Source organism: Neopelma chrysocephalum, unplaced genomic scaffold, assembly GCF_003984885.1.
Source record: "Neopelma chrysocephalum unplaced genomic scaffold, ASM398488v2 Primary Assembly neopelma1_69, whole genome shotgun sequence".
NCBI lineage: Eukaryota > Metazoa > Chordata > Aves > Passeriformes > Pipridae > Neopelma > Neopelma chrysocephalum.
In genome coordinates this window covers 1587869-1614186 of record NW_020897729.1, presented here as the reverse complement: position 1 = coordinate 1614186, position 26318 = coordinate 1587869, and the positions used below count along the sequence as shown (strand labels likewise).

The following is a 26318-nucleotide window of genomic DNA, read 5'->3' as shown; positions in this document are numbered from 1 at the left end:
AGCTGTGCATGCTCACTGTCTCATTCCTCAGCCCTCACTCACAGGAGGCCTCTGGGTGAGGGAGGGACACCCAAGTGGAATGTGAAACTTGATGCAAAGTCCCTTGCCACAAGGAATTTGGGTGGCTGATCTGCTGCAGCTTGGTGTTTGGGAGCCTGCTGGAGATCTGTGGGCTGTGAGTGTGATCTGCAGCCCTGGTAGGACTCCAGAGAATGGGATGGAGGCTTGAGGGAAGGTGGGTTTCTGCTTCAGAGGGCAACCCCAACATGGGGGCTCCTGGTGGAGCTGCACTTGCCCAGCTTGTTAGCAAAAATCAGTTGTGCATTTGGATGAGGCAAAGCAGAGGAGGGGAGCAGCATGACTCACTCAAGTTAGCAGTGACCAGAAGCAGGCTGTAGGCAATAGGTGACATCTCATGTCTCCATCCTAAAACAGTAAAATCTGTCAGGGGAGATACAGCCATATGTGCAAATACAGTATGTGGGTTTGGGTCTTGGTCCAGCATTCACATCCATAAATAGGTCAGCCCCTTCCTTACTCTAGCATTTGTGTGCACTTCACAAACACGAACCAGCTAATCCCAGCAGATGTTTGGCAGCCTCCTGAGCCCATAAGGAAGTTAAGTATCATTGCAGTTTGCTAGAGAGATGCCCAGGATTCCAGTAACACCTGCTGAAAGAGCCCATTGGAGCTGTATGGATTGGTGGCTGTGTGGGCTCAGCTCTGCAGGGCAGCTGCTGCCACTGCCTCAGGCTGCTCTGCAAGGGCCTGACTGGTCTTACATTGACACCAAAGGCACAACTTCCTTTAGTTTTTGAGGGGGAATGGAATTTAACAATATGTTTACAGACTCAAACTTTATTAAAATCTAGTTGAAAGGAAAGAACTGTGGATTTTGCTTGCTGCCTACCTTTGTTCATGTGCTGATGCACCCACCTTCTTGGTGGTTGTGTGAGAAGTCATGATGCTCCTGGTTGGCCTGCATCCTTTACTTGCCTCCCTCTCTTTCCCCAAGGGTGAATGTGTAGTTGCAAGCTCTAACACCTCTGAGGTCAAGCAGGTTATGTGGATGTGTGTTGCTGAAGTGGCTGTTTATGCTGGAATTGTCTCTGGAGTCTCCAATTTGTGATTCAAGAAGTTCTCAAGAAGGACTGAGGATCATACTTGTTTCTCCTGGCCTCTATTTTGTGCTCTGGCTGTGTGGCTGTCCTGATTTTTCTGACAGAGTCATAATTATAAGGCTGCTAAATGGAGTAGTGGGGGCAGCAGTAGGATAGTCCTGGATTACTAATAAATCAAGGACTTTGCTTAGGTATTTCCTCACTCAGTTTCCATGAAGCTCTCTATATCAGGGTGTGCTTCTGTCTTCTCAGTTAAAACTTCCTGAAGTCTCCTCAGGTCACAGATCCTGCCAGTTTTTGCCATTCAGCATCTCAAGGACAAGCCTTGTGTATCTCCTGTGATGACAGAGGCTGTGGACTGCTCCTCCTGTCCCTCATCGCTGTGAACCTGCAGCGGTCACTTCACTGCATCAAGTGCGTGCATCCGACTCGCCCCGTGCTGCCGGCTGCTGCTGCCTGGCCTTTTTGTCTGCATTAGTTTAATTGAGTGAGGAGCTTGCAGGAGAAGCTATCCATCCCCGTGGTAACTATGCTTGACAATCAGAAGTTATTCTGGGGTTGAAGGACTGGTACAGATTTGTTTTCCTTGGTTGTGGATCTGTAGCCTCTAATAGTTTCTTGCTCGTATGAACCGATGTTAACTTGGTTTGCCACTAATTAAAAGCCAAAAGGGTATGTAGTCCTCTCCAAAATAATTACCATTTTTGGTGAATGGAAGGAAACTGATGGCTTCCTATCTGTTTCCAAACCCCTTCATTTTGCCATGTTACTTTTCACTGGCCATGATGCATGGGATGGGCCCTGTAAGGGCCAGCAGCTCTGTTCTGGTGCACAGGGAGTTTGTGCTTGAATCCTTTGTCTACTGTTGGACCAAAAGGTAAGTATAGGAAAAAAATGGGGTGATAAAAAATTTTATGAGCCTAATAATTGCATTTGGGGTGTTTTCTCAGTGGAAAGCCATTAAAGGTGACAGAGGTGAGTGTGCACCCTGTGTGTTGAAGCATGTTTTTATCTTGACTTTTTATGGGCTAAAAACCAACAAGAACAGAAAAAGGTTTTGACTGTGTGTACTCACTACCTGGAACCCCAGTTCCTAGATGGTTTGGTTTTTGTCAGTAATTGGTTTCAGATACACATCAACTTTGATTCACATGTTGCTTTGGGGAAGGTGTCCTCTCTCCTTTCTGTTTGCTCAGCCTCTGCCTCTGTCATATTTTTGCCATGACTGGGACTGGGCCTGCAGCAGAAGGAGGGCAGAGGGTCTTCTCCTTTCAGCTAGTCCTGAGTGTCCATGCAAGTGTTTGTGTTCCTTGTGCTCCTTCAGTGCAAATGGGCAGGGTTGTCCAATGTCATTGCTGGGTTGAGGGCTGAAAGGTGTCCAGTTCAAAGTGCTTGGGCTCCCTGGAAGCAGGGCCTGGAGCTCTGTGACTGCTGTTTGCTCTGTAGGTGCAAAGACAGAAGCAATTCTCCAGATTTGCTGTTTATTCCCACTGTTACCTTGTGATGGGGCTTAGGCCTCTGAGTGTCAGCTGGGTAGGAGGAATTGCTGTCTGGGCAGCAGTCATTGGCTGAACATCCTTCCTCTCAAAGGAGTGATACAGGGATGGACAGGAATCTCCCAGGACTAGGTTCAAAGGCTGGGGCAGGATCAGTTCCACTCATAATGCTCCGTAGATGGATGTGCCTGACCTGCTGTGGAAGTTGGTGATGGCAGCTGTGTCCACTCGTCTGCAATCCCCCCTTTTGCTTTTCTACCTTGGGTACAAAAGTGAGTCTTGTTCACTTTATACAGGGAGTGTTCCCAAAGTTTCTGTGCTCTGCTGTGGGATGTGCAAGGAGCAGCAATGGGGCCGTATTTTCTTAATCTGCCTGTTTGATGAGGCAGTATCTGGCTGTGCCCTTAGCAACGGGTTTTTTAATGCAGATCGAGTCTCCTGTTTTAATTGACTAAGAAAAGAGAACTTGAAGAGGGTATGAACCCATGACCTTGAGATAAACAGTTTCTTATTGAGTTCCTGAGCCCCTAAGTCGCCCCCTCTTGTGAGAGTAGCATGGTTTAATCGAAGGTCAGAGGTTTTGTCACCTCTGAGAACCTCAGAAAAAGAGGGCGACACAAGCGAGTTCTCCCTGGTCCTCTGTGACTGCAGTCATTTTTGGCCTGTCAAATTTCCATTGAGCTCACTATGCTTGTCCCCTGTTCCTGGGTGATGGCTCTCTTGACCTTCTCTGGTCTCTGTGAATGCTCATAAAGACCTGGTGATCAAGTCATCTGTGTTTCTGGGGGTAGTAACGATATATGGTGGCTATGGGCAAATGGCTTATGTGAGACTGCTTTGAGCCTCTGTGCAACGTTCAGATTCACAGCCTTGATAGGACATAGTCTTCTCTTACCAGCTCTTCCCACGCAACCTCCCACGGGTGTCTCCTGTTTCTAGGCTGAGGGCCAACTGTGGTATCTCACGCACTGCTGCGTGGTCAGTCTTGGCATGTGCTGACTTGTGCTTGGCCACTGATGTTGCAGTTGCTCAAAGAGGTTCCCCCCCCCATTTTATTCTGTGTTTCCTTCTTGGGTGGTGACCAGGCACATGGCTGTACCCCATTTGAGAGGTGCAGTATTAGTCTGTCTTCCTGACTGCAGTCACTCCTTGAGCCTGGCTGATGGCTGGCATGGAGCTGGTCTTGCTAGCACGTTGGATGCCAGCTTCCTTGATGCTGTGCCAAGTCAGTCTTTTGAAAATATTGTCTGGCAAGTCCTGGAGAGATCTTTGTCTCCAAAAGCTTCTACAGTTCCCTTCTGTTTTTCCCCATCACCAAGTGAAAAATAAAAACACTTGGCTCAATAACAAGTGCTGGCTTCAGGGCTGGTGACAAAATTCCTGCTGACAAGCCTAGTGTCGTAGGGTAGGAGTAGGTGAGGACAGGTATGACGGTGGTGTTATGCTGTTAGGTGCTCCTGTGAATCACACCAGCGAGGCAGAAGAAGTTTGGAGAGACCTTTCCTGGTCTCGAGTGGTTTGTACCTTTGGTGTGATGTTGCACTCACACACAGTAGCTAATGTTTCAAACAAATAGATGTGTGCTCTTCTGGAATACAGCGCTCTGGTGTAGCTGGTTGGAGGATATCATGTGGCAAACTCTTGGAAGAATACAGAGAATTAGTAGCCAAGAAAACTTTGTGCTGTGAAACTGTCAGGTACATGGTAAGAAGCACGATCTCTCCCTGTGAGCACCAGTGAGATCCAGTAAGGGTGCTGAGTGATGTGTAATTGCGAACTTTGCCATTCTGCAAACCAGAAGCCTCTTTATTTTCACTGAGAAACAGGAAAAGTGAACCAAATCATACAGGTCCAGGGGTTCAATTTTACGGTCGTTGTTGATGCTGTAGGCAAATAATAAAGGAAATGCAGTGCAAGTCTAGTGTATATACTTCTCAGGTCAACAAGGTACAATGGCATAGAGGGACTAAAGCCTTTTTATCCTTTATTTTTAAGAAGAGGAAAGATGTGACAATACTTGCACTTACTGTGCTGAAAAGTTATGTGATAAATCACAGTCCCCTTTTACAGACAATTAATTAAGCTCCTTTGATGGGAGGATACTCTGCAAAATTCCCATGGAAGTCTGTATGCTGGTTCTCTTGCACGAGGTGATGGCTCTGCCACCTTCCCTTTGCTTGAGCCTAAGCCAGGAGGATGGGAGTGTGTATAGGGCTGGGTGCCAGGCAGCCATGTGCTGTCCTCACCTCTGTCACCTTTGGGGGTGCAGGGGAAGTGTGTGGAGCTGTGTGTCATCCTGCAGGGAGATTACCAGGTTGCTGTGCTGAGATAGATGGGCGTTTGGCAGCTATGCTGTGGGATGGCATGTGCACGTTCCTGCTGAGCCGGGGCATTAGGATTGCCTTTCCTTCCCACTGTCCTGCTGTGTGAGCTGGAGACCTTCTTAGTCTCCTTTTTTTCCAGTTATTAGTGTCAGGCTGAGATTTGCACACCTCAGGGATGGTGGTGGTGTCGTTCAGGTGTCCTTTGGGGAAGAAGAGGGGCAACACCTTTGTCTGTGGTGAAAGTCCAGTGGCTCTGTGTGATGGTGACAGCATGGGTGTTATCCCACAAAGCAAAGGTGTGTCATCCCACAGCAAAGCAAGGGGCAGCACACTCGCCTTCATCCCTCCCCATCCCAGACTGGGAGTGGGGGCTCTGTGGTGGCAGGCCAGTTTCCCTGTCACATGGAGGAAAAGCATGAAGCATAGCCTCAAACACTGCCCATAATATTTTTTTTCTTTTTTATTCCTCTCGTATAAGGGTCAGATTCGATGAGGAGTCTGGCTTCCAGCTGAAGTTGGGGTAATTTAGGAACTAAACCAGCTTTTGAATGTATTTTCTGCATCTCAGTCCCCATCTATGATGGAAGTAATGGTACTTTCTTGTTCAGAAGGCGGATGCATACACAGGCATCTGTGGTCCTCCTAGTTTTCAGATGTAATAAGAACATTTATTAGAGCTTGTCAGAATTGGTCCAGAATTTTTTATCTATATTTGGAATAAATGGCTCTGTTCTCAAAATGGAGCTTTCTGAGGAAACGTCAGCTTGCAACTCAGTTCTTGTTTTGTAAAGGAAAAAAACCTTGGGTTTTTTCCTATTTTTCTATTTGTGATAATAAAAACATTTGTTGAAAACAAAAATGTTTTCATGAAACGCAGTCAGTGGTGAGGCTGCTTCACACTCTGCTGGCTTATTGCCTCGTGTCCATGTTTACCTAGGCCTCTGTGCCCCATCCAGGCTTTTTCCTTTTTTTTTCTTGAAGGAGTATGCTTCCTTGGCCTCTTTATCCAGGTGTTTGGAAAGAGGAGCAGCAAGCCCAAGAAACTTTTCTGTTTTTAATATTTCCTCATCCCACCTGAAGGTATTTGTTCCAAGGCTGAAACTGGGTTGATTTGCTATTAGGATATAAAGGTGAAAGAGGATGGCTAATGCTTGGAGGGGGCAAACATTTCTAAACCAGAGAGATTTACTTGTCCTGGTTGATTGTGCTTTTTAAACGTCTCCATGAATTATAAGGCTTTCAAAAATACCAAGGCTGACCACGTGGGCACAGGAGTGTGGATTCCAGTTGCCTGCCAGCTATTTGTTGCTATTTTCAAATGATCTGGCCAAAACTGGATAAAATCTAAGCCTTGAACACGAAGACTCTCTGGTCATGTAGGCTCTAAGTTTTAAAAGTTTCATTTACAAATGGCTTTAAGGACAGTGATAAGAGGGCCTGCCATGGTGCCAAGGGTTTCATGGTGGTGGCACCTGAGCAAGCTTTGGAGAAGGTGTCCTCTGCCTTCAAATTCTGGCCATTTAAAACCTAAATGGTTAAAGGAACATCATCCTTTATAATAAAACTTTATAATAAACCCCTTAGACTTGGCAGAGCAAACGTGCACTAAAATGCCATCTCTGCCCTAGGAGATCTCAGCCTAAAGGTGGGCTGCAGAAGACCCTGGGCTGGGAGTGGGGACAGCCAGGCCCCTTCCTGCCCCTGTATCTTGGGGCACAGCACTTCTCTGCTCTCCTGGGCACTGTCAGTCTGGTTTTCTTGACCGAGCACCTTAAGATGTGAGTGGTGTGTTAGGGCAGCATTCTGCCGGTGCTGCCTGGTGAGGATGGCCATTCCTTGGGGAGTGGGCAAATGGCATGTTTTTTTTTTGGATTGCAAAATATTGTCCTTTGTTTGAAACCCAGGCTCTGTGTTGCTCTGATACTGCATGAGTACTTGAAAACAAAGTCTATTATCCTTGTTTGGTCAAGAAGCTGGGCTGCATTTGAGGGAGAAAGTATAACTACCCTCCTCTTGCTCAGGGTCTCTCTGACCAGGCTTAGTGAAATCCAGACAGCAAATGGTGGGGCAAAAAGAAAAAAGTGAAAATAAAAATCAGTGAAGCTGTTTTGAAAAATCTTCCATTTCCAGTAGACTGTGGGAGTGCAAATAGTGTGAGGCCAGTAGTTTGTGCTTGAAAATACGGGATCCAATCCTGGTGTCAGTTACAGACATGTAAATCACAGGCAGCACTGCTGGCAGTGATGGGGAGCTGCTGAAAGGTTGCTCCAGCTTGGGACCCGCAGGCTTTCTGGCACAGATGTGCTGATTCCTCTCGTTCCTTAGCCACCCTTTTTTCCTTTCTGTCTTTGGGCATTTAAAATAACAGGAGTGCAACGTGGCTGATCCTGCTTTTGGGTTGTTTCCCAACCATCGTGGCCCAGTGGTTCCAGCTCAGGGTGACTCCTGGCTGCTGGGATATTTTAGGTAGGGCTGTCTCGCAGCTTGCTCAGCCTCTGTTTAAATCTGTTCTGCTCCAAATGATCTTTTCATTTTCTATAATACAGCAATCTCTGGGAGAGTGGGATGCCATCCCTTCAGTGCAAGTTGGATCCTATTCCTTCTGTGCTAGTGTGCAGCTGGAGTGTTCTCTCCTCCTTTTCCCCCCGCTCTCCTAACTCATATTCCCCCTCTTGTTTTAGTCACATTTAATGAACCCCAGAACAAACCTGGAAATCAAGTGTGGCAGCAAAGACACAAATGTGTCCCCTGGTCCCTAAGCCTGTCCCCTGCTGCAGGACCTTGTGGCTCCTGCAGGGCAATGCTGTAGCACCAGGCTCTGTGCCCTGCAGCACGTCGGGGCTGCCAGGGAGTTTATGGGAGCTCATTTTCCCCCTTGGAGCTGATCGTCTGTGCTGTGGCCGGCATCAGCCTTCCTCCAGGACTAGAGCTGGACCAGGAGCTCGGAAGTTGTAAGTCCCATTATGGCTAATTTTGACACATGGGTTGTGGTGGATTTGGAAGCAGCCCCATGCCGAGTACTATCTATGAGGGGTGTGTGCTTCCTTGAGGACTGAAACTCGCCATTCACAGCCACTGCTTTGCACCAGCACAGGATCTGGCCTCCCAAAAGGCAGCAACCAGGCTGCTCGTAGTGGTGACTCCCTGAGCAGGTGCTGCTGCTGGCAGCAGAGCAGAGGAAACACGTCTCCAGCTTTTATTGTCTTGTGTAATCTTTTTATTAGATAACTTTGAATTGAGCAGTTTAATTTTAATATATGAAGCCTGAGAAGCAAACACAGAAAACTGTTAGGGCTGGATCCTGCGTGTGTCAGTGTCCCAGGGTAGAAAGAGGAGCCCCTGTCTCCGTGTGGCTGTGTTCAAGTGTGATGCTACTGATTTATATAAGCTGAATTTTAAGTCAGATTTGGATTCCAAATTGAGGGGAGTATGTAAGGGGTCCAATTTTCCAGTGTGTGAGAATGTGGAGACCTCAGATGGCTCCCTTGGTGCTGGTGGTGGCCAGAGCGCCTGAGGGGTCAGGGCTCTGGCAGTGGAGGAGATAACGTGAGATTTCTTAGTTTGGGAACTTTGGCCAGCAAATAACAAATATATTGGCACAGAGCGGGAAAGACATAAAAAGACGTGTGTCAGAACAGGGCAGGCTTTTAAGTGGTTTTCATTTAAAATGAAAAGGTCAGATTGAATGAGGTTGGCGTCTGGGGAACTGTTCATGCACCTGCCAATCATGCAGGGGGGACCCATGTCAGTTTGTGCTGATGGCTGACTGGCTGAGAGCTTGTCTGTGCTTAAAAATTGGTGACTGGAACAGTTAAAATGACAATTTTCCTTGTGGCTGTCAGGTTGAGCCATCTGCTTCATGAAGGAATGGAACAAAGGATCCCAGCATGAGGCCGCTTTATCCCAGTTCAACTGGTGCTTGCACTTGGGCTTCAACAAGTACAGCTATACTGATTTAAAAAACAATAATAATATTACACAGGCTCTGAATATTGGTAACACTTTCAAGTGTAAAGGAAATTAAAAGTGAGTGCAGCTTTTGAGTAGTTAGAAAAACAGATGCCATTCAACCAGGCTGTTGTGAGAACTGTAATTAGCACTTGCTGAAGTTATTTAAATGGATTGAGGTGTCTGGTTACTTCCATTTCTACGTGGCCACAGTAAAGTTATGCTTTTCTGAAAGTGCTGACTGCTGCTCTTTGAAACTTGGAATTCTTGCAGAGGTTTTCAACTATCCATTCCTGAAAAATCTGAACAATCTAAGAAAACTCGAGCCATAACAGAGGATTGATGCTTAAATTCAGGCATTGTAAACTACTGGTTTTAGATTTAAATCTGCAAATAGGAAAAAGTGCTTTCTATACTCTCCTTGTGTGTTAAATTTTTATTTTTTTCTTGAGAAATACTGGTTCTTATTGTCAACAATACAGCATCAATATTGTCAGCCAGTAGGTGAATGAACTGCTTCTGATCATTATGTCACAAGGTGACTGGGATAGCTGGTGTGGAAAGTAAAGCCAGGGAGACACAGTTCAATTAGCGAAGTCCTATCACTGATCTTGTAAACGTCTCGTGAATTAAACCTGAGAGACACAATCCTGAGCCAAGATTTTTTAAACACAGGTTGGTTCCCAAGAGGTATTGTCTTACCTGGAGCTCCTGGAGGTGCTGTTGTGAGTTGAATTGAAATGGTGTTGGAACCAGAGGGGAATGTTGTTGTCTTCTGCCTTTGCAGATAAGACCGAAGGGCATTTTGCCAGGAGCCTGTGGGAAGGACCTAAATTGTATGTAACTCTACATCATTTTTAAATGAAAAGTAAACATGCAAAACCATAATATTTGCTTGTACTTGTCTCCTCATTGATGGATGAAGAAAAATTGCTTTTTGGCTGAGTTCACCAGCAGTAAAACCCTGCAGTTACTCATCTTCATCCCAAGCCTGCAATGAGTGGGAGAGGCCATTGCAATCTCCAGTTGAATTTGTCCTCATCACACCTGAGGGGAGCATTGATGGTCCTGGGAACTTTTATACCTGCCCGTCCCTGTGGGGAATCAGGGCTGGGTGCCACCACAGGGACTATGGGACTGAGCTGGGACAGGGTGAAAGTCTGTGTGCTCTTGTGGTGTTGGCATAGTGGAGATCTTCCACCGCTTGGGAGAGGCAAGAGCCCTGTTGCTCTCCTGGCTGCTGTGGCAACAAGTGTGGCATGGGAGACAAGGCGTGCTGGCAGGGGCAGGAAGGCATTTCGCTGTGTGACAGGGAGGAGGGACCTGGATTGTGAGCCACCAAGATGCTTTTGTGTTTTGTTGCATGTTGGTTGTACATTTGTGGGCTCACATGCACTCTCGTGAGCAGCACAGGTACAACAAATGCAAGTCTGAACTGAACCTTTCCATAGTTACAACAGCAAATAGCAGTAACTTTGCTGAGCTGAGATGACAGGCCAAGCCTGTGCTTGTCATGGGCTGAGATAGGGCTGTCAGAGTGACCAGCATGTGGCTGAGAGGGGATGCTGGCTGGGGGCAGGAAGGAGTGTGCGATTCAGATGCTGCTGGTCTCTGTGGGCTGCACCCTGCCATTTGTCCTGGCATGCCACATTCAAGATAGTGGTCACGTGGCCTGGTTGTCCCCTCTGCTATACCTTCATCTTCTGCAGAAAGGAAAAAACAACACTGAGCTGGTCACATCAAGAAAGGGTAGTGTCTGCTTCTCAGCTACAGGAAGGAGTGAGACAGTCCCCAGTGGGCAGAGCTCCTTAGAAAAAAGGCTGTGCTGAGGGTCTACTGCTCACAGTAATGATGAACTCCATGAGCTTCAAAATGCATTAGATGATGCCTTCTAGCTCCCTCACTGTGCCTGAGGTCAGGGAGATGAGTGATGGATTCATCCTGGTCTCTTATTTTATGCCTCATTTTGCATCTCCTTGTCCCTCCCCCTTCTCAGTGGCATTAAGAGCAGTAAAGGAGTGGTGGCTTGAGAAGGTGTGAGTTGTTGGCCAAGCTGTTGGCATCTGACATTTCTAGTCATTGCTGGTTGTTAGCCCAGTTCCAGGTGGTGGGGCTTGCTTTTGGGGGTGCTGAAAGGAGTCCAGGAGTCTGAAGGCTTCTGCTTAAGAAAGCTGGGGAGGAAAATGCTATGTTTCCCAGAAGTTGTGTGGGTTAAACTGCAAGTTTTGGAGACAAGCCGTCGGGAGGCCCATCCAGTGTGCATCACTTAAGTGTCTCTCTCTTTGCAGGGCTGGGAAAGAAACCCAAAGTCGTGAGTCTGGCGGAGCCCTGCGTGTTTCCAAACGCCCTGCTCTGAGTTCATCCCACCAGTAAGGCTGTGCAGTGTGAGAACTGGTACGTAAATGTGATTCATAGGCACAGGGGGCAACTTCTCAGAAGGATGTCATGCCTTTTCTGACAATGGCACCTTGTCCATGGTTCTCAAAGTTTGGAGGGGGAGTGGGATCATTGGGAAAGAGCAGACAAACTGATGGTTCCCTAGTGGTGCTTACACCCAGAGGCTTTGGTGGGGAAGGGCTCAGCAGTGAGAAGCTGTGAGTGTCCAAAAGTCATTCTAGGCTATGGTGCTGAGGCTTTAGACATGCTCTGTTGAGTGATGTGTCGTGTCATAGCACGCACGGATAGGCGATGTGGAGGTAATGACAAATGCATGCACCAGAAATGCAGATACATACACACACACACACATACACACTACAAGTGTAGGCACATGGAAACAAAGATGGCAATGCATATATAGTATGTACTATACAGTGGCATATGAGAGCTTGGGGGTGTATATACCAAATGTCTGTATATGCTATATATGGTGATAAAAGAATGCATATGCATTCATGTTCTCTTTTTTTTTTCTTTCTGTCTCTTCTGTCTTTCTGTGGAGCTGTTGCAAAACTACCAGATTCAACCTCCTGGGAAGCCTTTCTGGCCAAGGTTTTACAAGCCAGCACCTGCTTTGCCTGCCTGACTTCATTCTATATTTATTCCCCTGCACCCGGTTTTTGCCTTTGCCTGTGGAACTGTCACAAACATTTGTGCTGGCTTTTGGCTGCACAGGACTTCAGCTTGCAAGTCCTGAGTCTGCTTTGTGCATGGTGGAGGGGAGCAGGAGTTTATGTGTGTAGTTGTGCATGTGTATGTATGAGCATCCGTAGTCCTTGCTGTCTGCATTACATGGTCTGTGTCCCTGTAATGCTGCAGCAGTCCCTGTGTTCTGTAAGCCAGGCAGATTGTTCTCTCTGCCCCTTCAAGGTGTTTTTATGAATCAAATCCTTCTGCTTATGTAATGTCATTTAAATGAAATTAGCCACGCCTGACCCAGCGGCTGCTTTATAACGATCTGTACTGCTGTGCAGGAGGCTTGAGTTGGATTTTATTCCCAGGCCCCCAAGATTTCACTTCCCAGCCTTAGAACTGTGGCAAGGAAGGTGATTTGTGTTGCCATGTAGCAGGGAGCTCCTGGTGAGGCTGTGGATGGACATAGATGTGTCTGTCCCTCTGTGTCATTTGGGGTAGAAGGTGCTCTGCAGCAGAGGTGCTGTACACCAGTTCATGCTTTGGTACCTCTGATTAAAGTAAGCACAGTAAAAAGGGAGAGGGTATAATGCCATTTCAGCTGGGAAATGGAAGGGAGATCCTAGTGCTGTCTTGGGGAACGTGAAGCTGGGGAAGTAGCTGCATTGTGGGTCTCCTATGAGCAAATGCTGCTCGGAGGAGACACGTGCTCATTCCCGGTCCGATGGGTACAACTTGCACATATTGAAAAGCAGCACTGGGCTGCCTGCCAGGAGCTGGGAAATGGCTTGTCCTCATGTGCTCAGGCCCCTGAGCTCTCACCCCCTCTAACAGCTATATTTGTTTCTGACATGGGAGTCCCTCTAAGGTCACAAAAGCATTAGGCCCAGGTTTCAACCCCAAGAGCCATAAAATGTACCCTGCTTGACCCCTGTGCAAAGACAGAGGCAGTGTGAGCAACCCACATTCCCCTGGGTTTCATTTCCCTGTCCCCTCCGTGTGTGCCACTGCAGCCTGCATTCCTCTCCCATTCCGTAAGCCCTTTCCTCTCGCGCTGACACAGCTAATATTTCCCTGCTGGCAGGGCAGGCGAGGTGGTGGCATTTAACTGTTAGGGTGAACTTTGATCTGTTCATGCTGTAGAATCCCAGAGCTGTAAGGGCTGGTGCACACCTGTGGTGCGGTTTATGCTCTTCCAGGTGTTCCCCTTCCATGCTTTGGCTCCCTTTCTTGACTTAGATAATTCTCTACTTCATTCCACTGTTTGTCCTTGCAAGTAGCAATACTTTGGGAATTGTTTTCTGCAAGGGGCTGGAAAACCGAGTCAGAATTCATAAAACTTGCACCTACCTGACCCTTCTTACCTTTTTGAGCATCTTCTTGCACAGTGACTGCAGTGCTCAGAATATCTCCCATTTCTGACCATGGAGAAAGCTCCTGGTAGCCCTGCTGCTAGCTGGAGCACCCAGCTCTGGGGGAGGTTTTAGTGGGTTTTTGAAGAATAATTGATCAGCTACCCATCGAGAGCTAGTTCCAACCTCCAGTGCACTGAGGTTGTCCTGATGTACCACTTAGTGCCACTTGGACTGCTGGCTCTTTAAAGCTGCCTTTAGGACTACCAGTGTAATGAACGTGTGCTGGTGCTCTCTGGCAAGATTTATTTTTTTGCAGTGATAGCAGTGTAACACTGAGTTAAATGTGGTTTGTATTCTAAAAGCAGAAAACTTTGTTGTCTTCCAAAGCAAAGGTTTACATGTTTTCTGTCATCTGTGATAGCGAGTGCTAAACTCTTGCTGCCTGACCCCTGCTCAGTTACTGGAGGTAATTGTAGAGCCTCTGTCAACGCAGCTCCTCCCAAAGCCTGTGCTTCAGCACCAGTGGAAGCCAGATGTACTATAATGTCGCTTTTTACAGTTTGTTTTGGCCATACGTGGGCAGAGTCAGCTCTGGAATTCCTTTCCTATAAATTCAATAGCATCTTGTGGGTGGTGCTGGGGAATCACTCTGGTCTGGTTGGATCGCCTCGCCTCGGCAGCCTGTTCCCCTTGAAAATGTCGTGCTTTGCACATTCCTGAGAGGCTGCCTGCTCCTGGAGCGATGGCTGCAGCTACCAGGAGGCTGTTGTCCCATGCTGGCAGGCGTAGTCACTTCCCTGCTGCCTGCAGGTCAGCCGTTGCAGCCAATGCTTGTGGGAGCATTGGCATGGGAATATTGCTCTGGTGTGCAGGCAGGCTCTGCAGGGACACATGTTTTACAAAGCACCAGCTCGATGAGCCAGATCAGGAGAGATTTCCTTGCGCCAGGTGAGCAGCCGGTGTGGGATGTGGCAGCAGGACCTCTCTGGTGTGACAGAGGGTTGAGCCTTGCCTTTTCTGATGCCAAGCTATTGGTGCTATAACCACAGCCTGAGTTTGCCTGTTTGCCTTCAAAAACACTCTAAAAAGTAATTCTGTGAGTTTGCTGCTGATGAGTTGAGAGATGAGAGAGAGGTTTCTTTCAAGGGGCAAAGGGCAGTGACTCCTGGAGTTGCTCCCATTGCATCTTCCCGTGCATCCCTGGGAGGGAACAGAGATGCAGTGTCACCCATCAAGCCAGTAGCCTCCAAAGCACAGTTCAAGATGGTGACGTGGGGCCCCATGACCAGGCTGTGTGTAGGTCAGCAAAGGCAATGTGCTCAGCTTATGCTTCAGAGGGGCAAGTCATCCTGGTGCCAAAGCCAGGGAGAGAAGGGTGATTTTTTTTTTTTTTTGACATCCTTTGGAGTTTTGATCTCCATATTTGGAAATGTTTACCCATTGCTCTGATCTATTGCAAGGGAGGGGAGGTGACTCAGGGTCTGGTGGAAGCAGGATTTGAATTCCTGTAGTAAGGTTTTTTTTTTTTTTTTTTATCCCCCCCTTTCTTGTTTTGGAAGCTTGTTGTGGTCAGTTTTCAGTTCTCTCTTGCTCTTGGACCTTGTTCTAAATTTGATCTGCTCGAGAGGGAAGCGTGTTAATGAAGGAGCTTGCCTGGATGTTGGTAAGTGCATCGGTGCTGTTTTAGCAAGCAACTTGGGACTTTTTTTTTTGTGTTGTTTAGTCAGATGGATTGCATCAAAGTGTGTGCCTTGCTGGTGGAGACAGGCATGTGGATCGCCAGTCAACAGCAAGGGACCCAATGAAACCTTCTGTAATAGGGAAAGATGACTTAGTGGATTGGTCTCAAAGGCAACGTGTTTCTTCAGGAGTAGGTATAAAGATAATTTAAGCCAGCTCCCATTCCGTCACGCTCTTCCTTTTAGTTTCATTGGTTAATGCAGCAAGGCAGCAGAGCACTGTAGAGTTAAATGAGAATATATGCATGTGGTCAGCAAGGAAAACATAGCTTATGTACAATTTCTGTCTCTTAAGCAAGAGTGTGTGTTAAAAAGGCTCCATAATGCATGGATATATTTCTCTCAAATGTTAATATTTAACTACTGTAATATGTGTAAAATGTTAATATTTAGCTACTGGATAAAGTTTCAGTGTCTGTTTTTTCCTGTTGTTCTGTATTTTCCTTTAGTGTGAAGTTTTTAATCTGTCTGATATTGTAGCTGGCTGCTTCTCTTTTCTTTTTTCACCCCCCCCTTCCTTTCTCTTTCCTGAAAGGAAGCTGCAGTTCATCCAGACAGTCAGGGATGTGGGGGGAACCTGGAAGATGCTCTGCTTCCCGTTTTATTCATGGCAGCTAAAACCATGCCGGAGAATCTGGAGCCGAGATCCACCATCCTGCATTCCTTTTGTCATTTGGAGCATGTAACATATATAGAGTGCTTTTAACGCTGCTCTGGGGGTTATGTAGCTGCCACTCCTGCACCGCAAATGTAAGGCACTGCACTTCATCCTTTTACTTTGGAAGGGGCATTGGTGACAACTCCTTTATAGTTCCCACTGCTGGTTAGTAATCCTTGTATCTTCTCAGCTAACTGGTATTTTAGGCTGCTTCAAACCCGTTGCTATCATACTCTCTTTATTTTAAATTTAAGACCTTTGTTAGAAAGTTAAACCTCTTATTGATTTTCTTTTGCCCTTTTAAAAAGGGATTAATACTCATTGTGAGGTTTGGCTTTTCCAGAGATGTGGATTTGTAGGAGGTCCTTGAGGTACAAAACTGTCTGGATTGTTCTGAACAGGGAAAGATAATTGGCTTAGTTTGCATGAGGATGGATGTGAGATAAAAAGCACTAGGCCCCAAAAAGTGGTGAAGGACTGCAGTTGGGATGTGTTGAGGGTTTGTAGATTTCAGCTGCATTTTCCTTCTTGTTATTTCAAGCTGCTTGGATTACTGGAGCTTTGGGAGTCAGGGCCTGTCTGGGCTGAGCTTGGTACCAGTGAAAAGGAAAGAACTGCTGTCCTAAAGCATGTACAGCCTGAACAGGCAGGAGAGGTGATGAGTTAGGAAACAGGGCACTGGGAATGTGTATGGAGCTGCGACAACACCTGAAGTCTCAGCCCAGCAACTTGTCCAGCAGCCACTCATCCCTCTGTTGTGCATGGTGGTGCCAAGCTGTGGAATTCCTGCAGTGAGAGGGTGGTCTGTGTCGCTCCTTGTGTGCTGTGCTTTGCCTCTGCGTGTGCACACGTGGCCCCGTGCCATGGGCTGTGCTTCTGGTGGCACGTGGATGTGGCGCATCCAGGCTTCTCAAGCTGCTTGTGGCTGAGTTTGGTGTTTTGGGAACAGCACAGCGGGATTGGAAATGATGATGTTCTGTTCCCCTCGCAGTTTCCTCCCTTTGCTGCTCACCAGGACAGGCTGTTTGTTGGAAGACAAGGATGAGCAGTGCCTGGGTGCTGTAAACCAGGGCTCTGGAAGTGATAGTCTGTCAAGTCTGTTGTGACTCTTAATGTTCATGTGCTGATCCATCGTTGCGAGGACGTGACTTGAGAGCTGGATGGTCTGTGAAGGATGAGCTCCCCACGTGCTGCCCATGCCCCCCTTCCCTGATGGGTGCTGGGCAGAGCTGGGGTTGCTCCGGAGAATGAACGATGCCCAGCTGGGACTGCAGCTGCCAGGGCTCTCCATCTGGTGTTTCTCCAGGACCTGAACAGATCCGGTGACCACTGATGCTAACCAGGATCCACAGTGGATTTTTTCCTGCTCCAGGAACAGAGCCATTAAGGGCTGACCTTGTAAATTAATACAGCTGACTAAAGGTTTTTTAGCCTGGCACCAGTAAACACTGGAGTCTGAGAAGCCTTCCATGGCACTGGACCTCAAGGGAGCTCAGAGAGCTCCATGCCTGCCTTTAAACTTCTCTAAATGACTTCTAACGATGTGTAAAAGCAGAGGACTTGCTTTAGCTCCCATGTAAAGAGGTTTGGTTGGCAGCCCATCCTTCATCTCAGCTGTTGCCCAGATTGATCCAGGGCTGGCACTGCATGGGATGTGGCAAAGGGGTGACACTAACACTATGTGAGTGGAGTGCTGTGTGGAGTTTAGTATGCACTAAGGGCTGGAGGTATGAACCCCTTGGGCAGGTAAGAGAAGCTGCCTCAGATAGCACGGGGCTAGCACATGTGGGCATGGAAGGGGTGAAAGTTACAAGCCTCTGCACATTTGATACTTTGCATTTCCTTAGGCAAAGGTTTTGGAGCCCTTAAACACTAAATTGTGCCTGAGGACTGAGAGAAACAGCGTTATTCTGGTGTGCAGGCATAGAGACTAGGGCACTGTGTGGCAGGTTTGGGAAAAGTATTCCATGTGATGGTTCATGCTCAGCTCCTGCAGACAGGTGAACACTTTGAGGCCTTGTGCAGAGTGATACTGTTAAACCCATCTCTCTTACTCTAATAAAGTCATACTTTTCTGAGCACAAAATATTTCTGCATCAGTTGCTTAAAGGTAAACCAAGTGGCATTGAGCATTTCATAAAGCTGATCTATGTTGCTAGCGCATGACATGATCCCATCACGTATCATTACTTCAGAAATTTCCAGATGGCACCTTACCTAATTGTGAGGCTGCTCCTTCCTGGGATCTGAGTGGAGTGCAGGCTTTTAAGAAATGTCTGTTGTTATTAGCTTTATAATACGTGTTTTCCTGTACCAGCTGTTGCAAGCAGCAGGAGGTCTCGCTCACAGCCTAATTCTTCAGTCAGCTTTAGGGGGGAGACTTTGCTCCTGTAAGCTGGGTATTTGCATTTGGGATGACATCTCCCAGATGAGAACAACTTGTTTGCCTCCAGTGAATGTTGGTGTGTTGGTTCAAGGACTAGTGTGCCCAGAAGGAGGAAACAGGTTGCTCTTGTTGCTTTACCGATGTCCTCGAATAGTTAACTGCGCTTACTGCTTGTCATGGTGGGGGATGATAGTGTTTTAAAGAAATATCAGGTTTCAGAAGACTGGCTGCCTGTGGTGGAGAGAAAAAGAGTCCTTGAACTGTGCTGCCTCATACCTCTCCTGCAAAAATATCAGAGGGACAAGTTCTGGTGAAGCTGCCCGGTTTTGGCAGCCACTTTCCTCCTACATCCTTGTTCTTCAGGTAAATCCCTCTTCAACTTCAATAGCTGTTCCCCTTTCCACCCTGAAAAGTCATCATCATCCCTTGAAATTAAGGAAAAGACAGGAGGAGGGAATAAATGGATGTTAAGAAGTAGAAAACAATCAATTAAATAGTACATAGCATGTAATTTTCCTTGGAAACTTACCATGAAATTGAGGAGCACTTGAACAACTAGTAATTTAAATTGCATTTGAACACTGCTAATGAGTTGTTTGCATGGGAGTTTTGGTCATTTCGCAGCAGGTTGTTGTCTTTAGTACCCCTTCATTCAGTTAAAAAAAAAATCTCATGATGAGGAAGGTGCTGTAGACAACTGGTCCAGCTGTTGCTAGTAAAAGGTGTACCATGGAAATTTTGCCAGGTCTTGTTAGATTTAGAGCCATTTACATCTTTAGCATCAGCTTTTCCAGTGTTTAAATTCATGGGAATTTTCTGCTTTTTATCTAAAAAAGCTTGTTATTGCTAAAAGGTAGGTAAATAACATCACTGTTGCATTCAGAAACACAACGGAGTCAAAGGGGGCTGAAGAAGCTTTTCCGGGGTCCTGGGGCTGGGGTTTGCAGCTGTGGGACTGACCTAGGAATAAATCCTGTGGCTCAGTCCTTATCACCTCAAACAAATCATAACAGTGCTTTGGGATCTGATCCTGGCTTGCTCCATCTTAAGAGGAACAACGGAGATGTGCTGATTGGCTGGGCCTGTGGGTATTTATATTTAAGTTAATAGTCTTATTTTTCCAGTGTTTAATGCTCTCCTCCACCACTGTTTTACTTATAAAATGCCAACTATTTTCAGCAAAAGGCAATATCAACCTAATCATGTGCTATATTGCTGCCGAATGCACTGGGAACAGACTCTATAGGAAGGCAAATGCAAGTTGCTTATTGCCTGTTGCTGAATGAACATCCCATTTTCAGAGCAGAGTTTTTGCAAATCCGTGGGCATGCTTAGCATATGGAAGGGGGTTCCAGTATCAAAACAAATCTGGCCTCCTGTTTCTGGATGTGTAGGTTGTTTCTTAGAAGATGGAACCTTTAAAATCTGTCCCTGCAAACATGGCTGTTAAATCCTGCTATTTCTAGAGGTGTGAGGCAGCTGTCTGTACTGAGATAAGCTGTAAAAAGGCAATATTTTCCCAAACCAGCTTTTTTAGCTATACCTGCCAGACATCTTGGCCAGAGGGAGTACACCAGGAGTGTCACCACTGCTGCCCTTTTATGCACAGGGTGCTGAGTGATGTAAAAACTCCTGGGCAACTCTCCAGGGTCAGTGTTAAGCACCAGCTCTTCCATCTCTATCTGATGAAATGCTGCTATGAAGGTGCATTCAGAGCAAAGGAAGGAGTGCTTGTTGGTTTGACTTTCTTTTGTGATCTTCTGTTGTTTTCTAGGTGATTGCTTTGTCCTCAGCTTTTGTTCTTAATTTTCATTGTGTCTTTCTTGTTGCTGACTCAGTGACCATCTCTAATCACAGGTGGTTTTGAATGCCCCTCCCCCCCGTTATTTACTTGAAGGCATTTGTGTTTGCTGTGTAGTCTTGAGGGTAGCTGGTGAGCTCAGATGAAACCAATAACAAAAATTGTAATTTTTCCTAAGGGCCTGGATGAGGTTTCTCACTACATAACGGTGTTATCGCTTGTGCTTCCTGACACGTGTGCTACCCGCAGTGCTCTGTCAGTTATCAGCTAATTCTCTGCCAAGATATGTGAGTGTCAGAAAGCTACATCAGATAATCTTGTAGAGGCTGTTAAGACTGTAGGGACAGAGAAGGACGTGGCTTTTGAGCATGTTTCCAGTGAAGTATTTCTGAAAGCTGGGAGGGCACTGGGGATGGGTGTTTCAAAGTGACTGGAATGATGTCCTCATGTAGGTGAGGAGCTGGTGTGTGTGGGGAGACGGGGTGAAATCCATGTGGTGTAGGAGTGCAGGGGACAAGAGACCCCAGCAGCTGGGGGAGTTAGGAAACCCCAGGCAAATTAGGTTCTCATGATGCTAAAAGATAGTGCTTTATCTCAACCCAGTGAACTGTCTAGGAAGTACTTTATTTTTTGTTTGTTTGTTTGTTTGTTGGTTTTTTTTTGGTTGAATGAGCATTTTATCACATTGATTCCTGAGAAGTGCTGCACCTGCTATACAAATCCCCCATCACATATGAGCATTGTTGCCAAACAGCCAGCCAGTTGAATGCATTGGCTCTAACATGGGTGGAGGATTTTGCCATTGCTGTTGTGATGTTTTTATTCCTTGAAGCATGGGCTGCCTCTTAGTCACCTCTTGATGCCCTGTCTGTTGTGGGTAATCTTTTCTTTGTAACTTCTTTTTCCTTATCCCAGCTTTTCATTTCAACAACCCACTTCCCTCTTTTCCAGCTTCCTTTCAAAGGTGGGCACACACTCAGCTGGTGGAATTGGATGTAGATTTGATAATTGCTCCCCTAGAAAACAGCCAAGAGTATCTGCTCGTCCAAAAACCTACTGAAAACTGAATAGAACTGAGGCATGTGGGGTTTGAAATAATCCCAGTGAGTTATTTCTGGCTGGGGTCTGGCCCTGTGGTGCTCCTTCAAGCTCCTCTACATCTCAGGGTTTGAGCTGAGGGTGAGCAGGGCTGGTAAAGGCCCTTTGTTTCCCCACCTCCCTTTCTCAACTTTTTTTTTAAAAATGGTGATAGATTTAAGTGATAACCTTGTAATAGAGATAAGGAAGAAAAAGTCATACAGGTAGATTAAGTTTGCAGTGGAGGAAAGGCAAACACTGAGGGAGCCCACACTGAGCTACCCTGAAATGCTGGGAGGTGGCTTGTTTATAATTTACTCACCCTATAAATGTATCCTGTGCTTTACAAGTGGGGAAGATGTCAATCCTTGTCCTAAAGAGTCTGCAATCTGAAGCAGACAAATGTGCACTTGAGGGTTGGGAAAGGGTCAGCACGGGGATTGCTGGAGATCAAAGTCCAGATAAAAGTAGATTACTGGAAGAGAAGGGCTTCTGTAGTGGGAGTTGTGGGTGATGAGAAGGGTGTTTAAGGTCCTGGACGAGTGGATAGACAGAGGAAGGTAAATTGGTATGGAAGGAGGTGAGAAGACCTGAAAGGAAGGAAGGTTGAAGGGGAGGGTAGAAAGTGAGAAAAGGAGTAGGAGGAAAAAAAAGAGCAGCAAGTCTGCTGTGGGAGGGGATTCTGTAGATGAGAGTTGAGATGACCTTAATGTCTCTTCGTTGTGTGTTAAAAGCTATGCCATAACTCAGGTACTGCAATTAGTCATCTCCTACTGTATGAAGTACCAGTTTCTTCTCTGAATGGAGTGTACTGGTCCTGGCTGGAGTCCAGTGCTAGATCTCTTTGACTGGTCCTGCCTATGTACCACTGCCAAAGCTTATTAGGCAAGCATATAAGTAAGTTGTCATCTTCTGCTTTATACCCTCAAAGTTAGTTAATTCTCTAGAGGGTCAGACAGCGAATCAGAGACTGGAGCATGTGTGTGCATATGCATATATATATATGTATAATATTGATGTATGTGGTGTGGGTAGGTTTTAAGTGCAGCAGCCTGCACTTTAGTGACATCTGATGGGATAAGGGTGGGTTCGGTGGTTTGTGTTGCACCAAACCCACTCCCCAGGTCTTTGTGTATTAACTTCCATGGAGCTGAGCTGGGAAAACTCACTGGTTGTCAGGTTCCTATATATGCAGCTTTCAGTTCCCTGAAAAGACCTTGGGCCTTGCAAAGCTTCCTTAGATGTTTTGTTTCATCCTTAAAGACTGAAGAAGTCAAGGAAGAATTTACTGTCACCAACCTGTTTTTCCTTTCTCTGATTTTTTTTTTTTTGAAAGTAGTTATTCTTGTTGTTTGGCATTTATATGCTGGCAAGTGACTGTAGACTGAAAAGTCCACAGGGTTCCTGAAGCAGCAGTAGTAGCTTCACCTAGACCCTTTCTCTCCCCAGTTTGATCCACCTCTATCTTGCTTATCTTTTCCTGGGACTCATGTCTGATCCCCATGTATTTTTTGTGTCTCCTTTTACTGCTGATTCTTTTCAGATCTTCTGATTTCCCATTTCCTCTACAAAGTAGTCCCCCATCCTTCTAGTCCTTTCCTAATTGCCCATTAGTTAGACTCAAGTCTTTTTTGGCTAGTAAAAGGCATGGGAACATGAAGGACATCTCCTCTGGAGCTCAGTCCATCTACTGTCATGGCATGCTGTTCCAGCAGGAGAGAAACCTGAGTTTAGAACATCTGAAATTGCCCATTATCTCCGCTCATTTCTTGCAGTCCATAATTTGGGGGGTGGGGAAGTGAGGGAAAGAGGAGGCAAGTCACTCTAAGCATGACTCATCCCCTAACAGATCGATAGAAGATGTTCCATTACATTTTCATTGCCAAAAATTACTCCCCTCTCCCACCCCCCCTTCTGTGAGATGCTGCAGAGGTTTTCTTGCTGGGCCTAGTGGTGTCTCCTGGTGCGTGTAGGTTGGTGCCTTGGCCAGCCCAGCAAAAGGGTGTCTGAGTTATCGTTCAGACCTCACTTTCTGAGTGGGCTAAGGTTGAGTGTGGTGGAGATGACCTGGTTTCAGAGGGGAAAGAGATTCCTGGCTGCTCTCAGGAGATTTCATGTTGCTCGAGGCGTGGAGCAGACCTGTTTGACGAGAGGAGTCACTCCCAGCCTCCCCCTTTGGGAGGGATGCCAACAGATGTGTAAAGTATAAGGCAATATAAAGAGACATAGTAGAAAATACCATGGGATATCTGCCAGCAGCCCCTTTGGGCTGGTGCCACTGATCGCTCCCTTGGGCTGACAAGATGTTTCAGTGGCGTGTCCTTGCTGAAGTTTCTTGCTGTTTGCAGTGATGGGGTGGAGATGGAGATGCTGGGCGTTCTCTTGCCTGCAGGTGTTGATGGAGTCCTGGGATTTTGAAGTATGTTTAGGGCAGTGATTCTGCAGTCTGTTTACTGACCAGTAAGGGTCAAAGCTTGCCCACAGCTGCACAGATGTTGCCAGATGTATATAAACACTTGTATGTATGCAAGTGTATGTACATATATGGTAAGGCAAAGAACTGATCCAAGTTTCCTGATTCCATTTGTCCTGTCCTTCCTCCTGGCATCTTCAGGAGCAGCTTTGTGGGCAGCCCTACTGTAGCAGTTAGCCATGATTGTATTGGTGCAAAGGAGAGTGCTCTTCCCTGGGGCTCTTTCCACCAGGTGGGACCCATCTGTGGCTCTCACCTGGAATGGCAAGTGCCCCGTGTGCCTGCGAATGGGATGGGGAGGGGAGTATCACTAGTCTGACCTCAGCAGCCTCTTCAAAAGGATGCAAAGTATTTGCAGTTATATCACATCTTCCACCTGCCACAGTCAAGGCCTTGATCTGCTGGTAAACTTGCAACACTGCTTTAATAAACCCCACCACTAACAGGTAGGGTTTTGTTGGGAGAAATTCAACCTGTGAGGGAGGTGGCCGAGTTCATGAGCATGTGCTCCTGACAGCGTTAGTACAAATGACACCAACGGAGTCTTCTGCTTCATCCTGCACTGGGAGGTCCTGTGAGGAGCTGGGCTGTGTGGGGCTGTGCATTGTGGTGTGCCATGAGGCCAGGGACAGGACCCAGGATGTTCAGCGGTCCCTGGTGAGCTGTGTAGGTAGCTGCTGCTCTGCTTTGGAGCTGCTGTCACAGAAACTGAACGTTACAGGATCCAGGGCACACACACAAATGTGTTTACAGAGCAAATAAAGGCGGGAGAGAAAAAAGGAAAAGCCTCAGAGTGGCTTTAGATGTTTTTTAAGTGGCAAAGCTGAGAAATTCCTGAGCATATGCAGTTAATGTCTGTTTAAATAGAAACTTCTTTAATAGCTGAAACGTCAGCTCCTACAGAAGAGCTTTCCTGGTGGGTCTTTTTCATCTCTAACCGCCTGCCCTGCCAGGGTGTGCTGGGGGATGTCTCCAAAGGTGCTGGGCTCGGTGTTTTCGGTTAGGCTCGTTAGGTGTTTGCAAAGGGCGATGCCTGCCTTCATTCCTGGCTTGCTTCCACATCTCTGATTGTGTAGAGGTAAAAGTGGTAAATTCTTAGGAAAACTCACCCATTTGGGTCACAAGGGTCCCATGCCTGATGCTGTTTGTTTTGGTGGCGTGTCATTTGACACCATCATGTGTGTGCATGGGTATATGTATTTAAGTACGTGTTATGAGTATATACAGCAGTTGAGAGGGGCAGGTATAGTGCACTGGCATTTCTCAGGGCTTTGAACAAGATACCAAGATGTTGTTATTTACTCGAATTCTGGAGGAATATGGTGCAGAATGGGCTAAAGGGCTTCTCTCCCATTGGAGCTGTGCATGCTGTGTCTGTGAGCAGGCTGTTCTCTGAGCAGCAATTCTGGTGAAAGTCTGTGAAATTGCCAGAGTAAAACCTCTGTGGAATGGGGTACGTGGTGGTGGCAGAGCAGGGTGATAGCAGAATCTTTTCAGGCTTGACATGCCCATTAAAACTTCACAGGGTCTTACTGGCTGTATGGATGTCAAAGCAGCAGCCTGCTGTGGACATGATGCTGTTTGTGTGTGTTTAATTTGATTAAAAAAAAACAAACCCGAGACATGAGGATTTTTTGAACAGCCTGGTTGTGCACTGCCGTTGCCCTCCTCATTAGCTACAGCAGTGACCTGGGGCTTTCTGCTTGTGCTGGAACTTGCAGAGGTATGTTTTTTTTCCCCTTTTCTTTTTATCTTTTCCTTTGAAAAACACCATTGAAGTGCCTCTGTCGTGCTTCAGCAGCATTGCTTCACCCTTTACTGTTGTCCACATGCTCATTGGAGGCTCCTTTGTTATTTTGACACAGAGCTAGCTGTGAGGAGTGGTCTGCAGGACCTGCTTCAGTGGGGCTACACCACGCCCAAGCTCGGTAGTGCAGGGGTCTGGGTCCATACCAGGTGTGAATGGTAGAGTGGGTACCTCACAGCCTGTTTTGTCAAGGCTGTTCTTCTCTGAATGTAAAGAAACCATGTTGAACTCCTTGCATTTTATAAGGCTTTGAAAGCTTGACATGGACATGATGTTCCTTCCTGAGTCGTAGCTGCTGGATCTCTCGGTGCAGTTCTTTTGTTGCTTCTGAGTGCTGGAAATCATGTGGTTCAAACATTTCAGAGTTTGCTAAAGCTACAGTCTCCTTGTAATATCTCTTTTTCCCTAGAAAAACAGGTGAGGATGTTTATTCCTCTCTCCCCACTTTCCTTCCTCCCCCCTCCAACCTTGACACTGTCCCGCTGTTGTGGGTCACTTGTGTCATGCACCAGTGTAGATTATGTCCCTTGAGAACACACCAGTCATTGCTGGTTTGTCTCAAATCATTGTCATTGCAGTCTTGAATACCCACATTAAGCAGGTGGAGCTGATACAATCACTTCCAACGCAGCTGACAGCAGCTGGGTCAGAGCCTTTCTCACTGTTTCCTGCCAGAGGAGAAAATAAAGCACACGTGAAGGCAAAACACATGAGTTTTCCCCTTTGTCTCCCCTCCCCGGCCCCCAAGTCATGGTTTCCGCAACAACAAAAGTCTCAGCCAATCTGTTTCACAGAAGAGGCTGAATTTCCTAGAGTCAACGTTTCCATGTCTGACAAAGTTTTAAAAAATTGAAAAAAAAAAAAAAAGACAGGGCAGAGAGGCTGCATGTGGTCTGGCAGGCAGCCAGGCAAGGAGTGCTCTTTGGGGTTATTATTAGGCAGATAACGGTATCAAGAACTTAAACATCACCCTGGGTCTGACGGCTGTGGTGCTCTGTGTGAAATGCTGATGCATGTTTCATACTTGTGAGAGAATGTATTGTACTACCTGAAGCCACTTT

At 46.7% G+C, this 26318-nt stretch overlaps 1 protein-coding gene across 6 annotated transcripts in view; it reads left to right on the top strand.

Moving 5' to 3' along the window:
• LPP (LIM domain containing preferred translocation partner in lipoma) overlaps positions 1–26318 on the top strand; it is a 325524-nt gene that overhangs the window by 15683 nt on the left and 283523 nt on the right. For 3 of the 6 annotated variants that reach the window (XM_027685929.1, XM_027685925.1, XM_027685926.1), the window contains exon 2: positions 11178–11283. The gene's annotated coding sequence lies outside the window, so the exon portion shown is untranslated. Of the gene's footprint in view, positions 1–11177; positions 11284–11830; positions 11881–12943; positions 14265–14504; positions 14980–16728; positions 17800–26318 lie in introns of those variants that run through there. The other 3 variants (XR_003534679.1, XM_027685928.1, XM_027685927.1) reach the window with 3 other exon arrangements.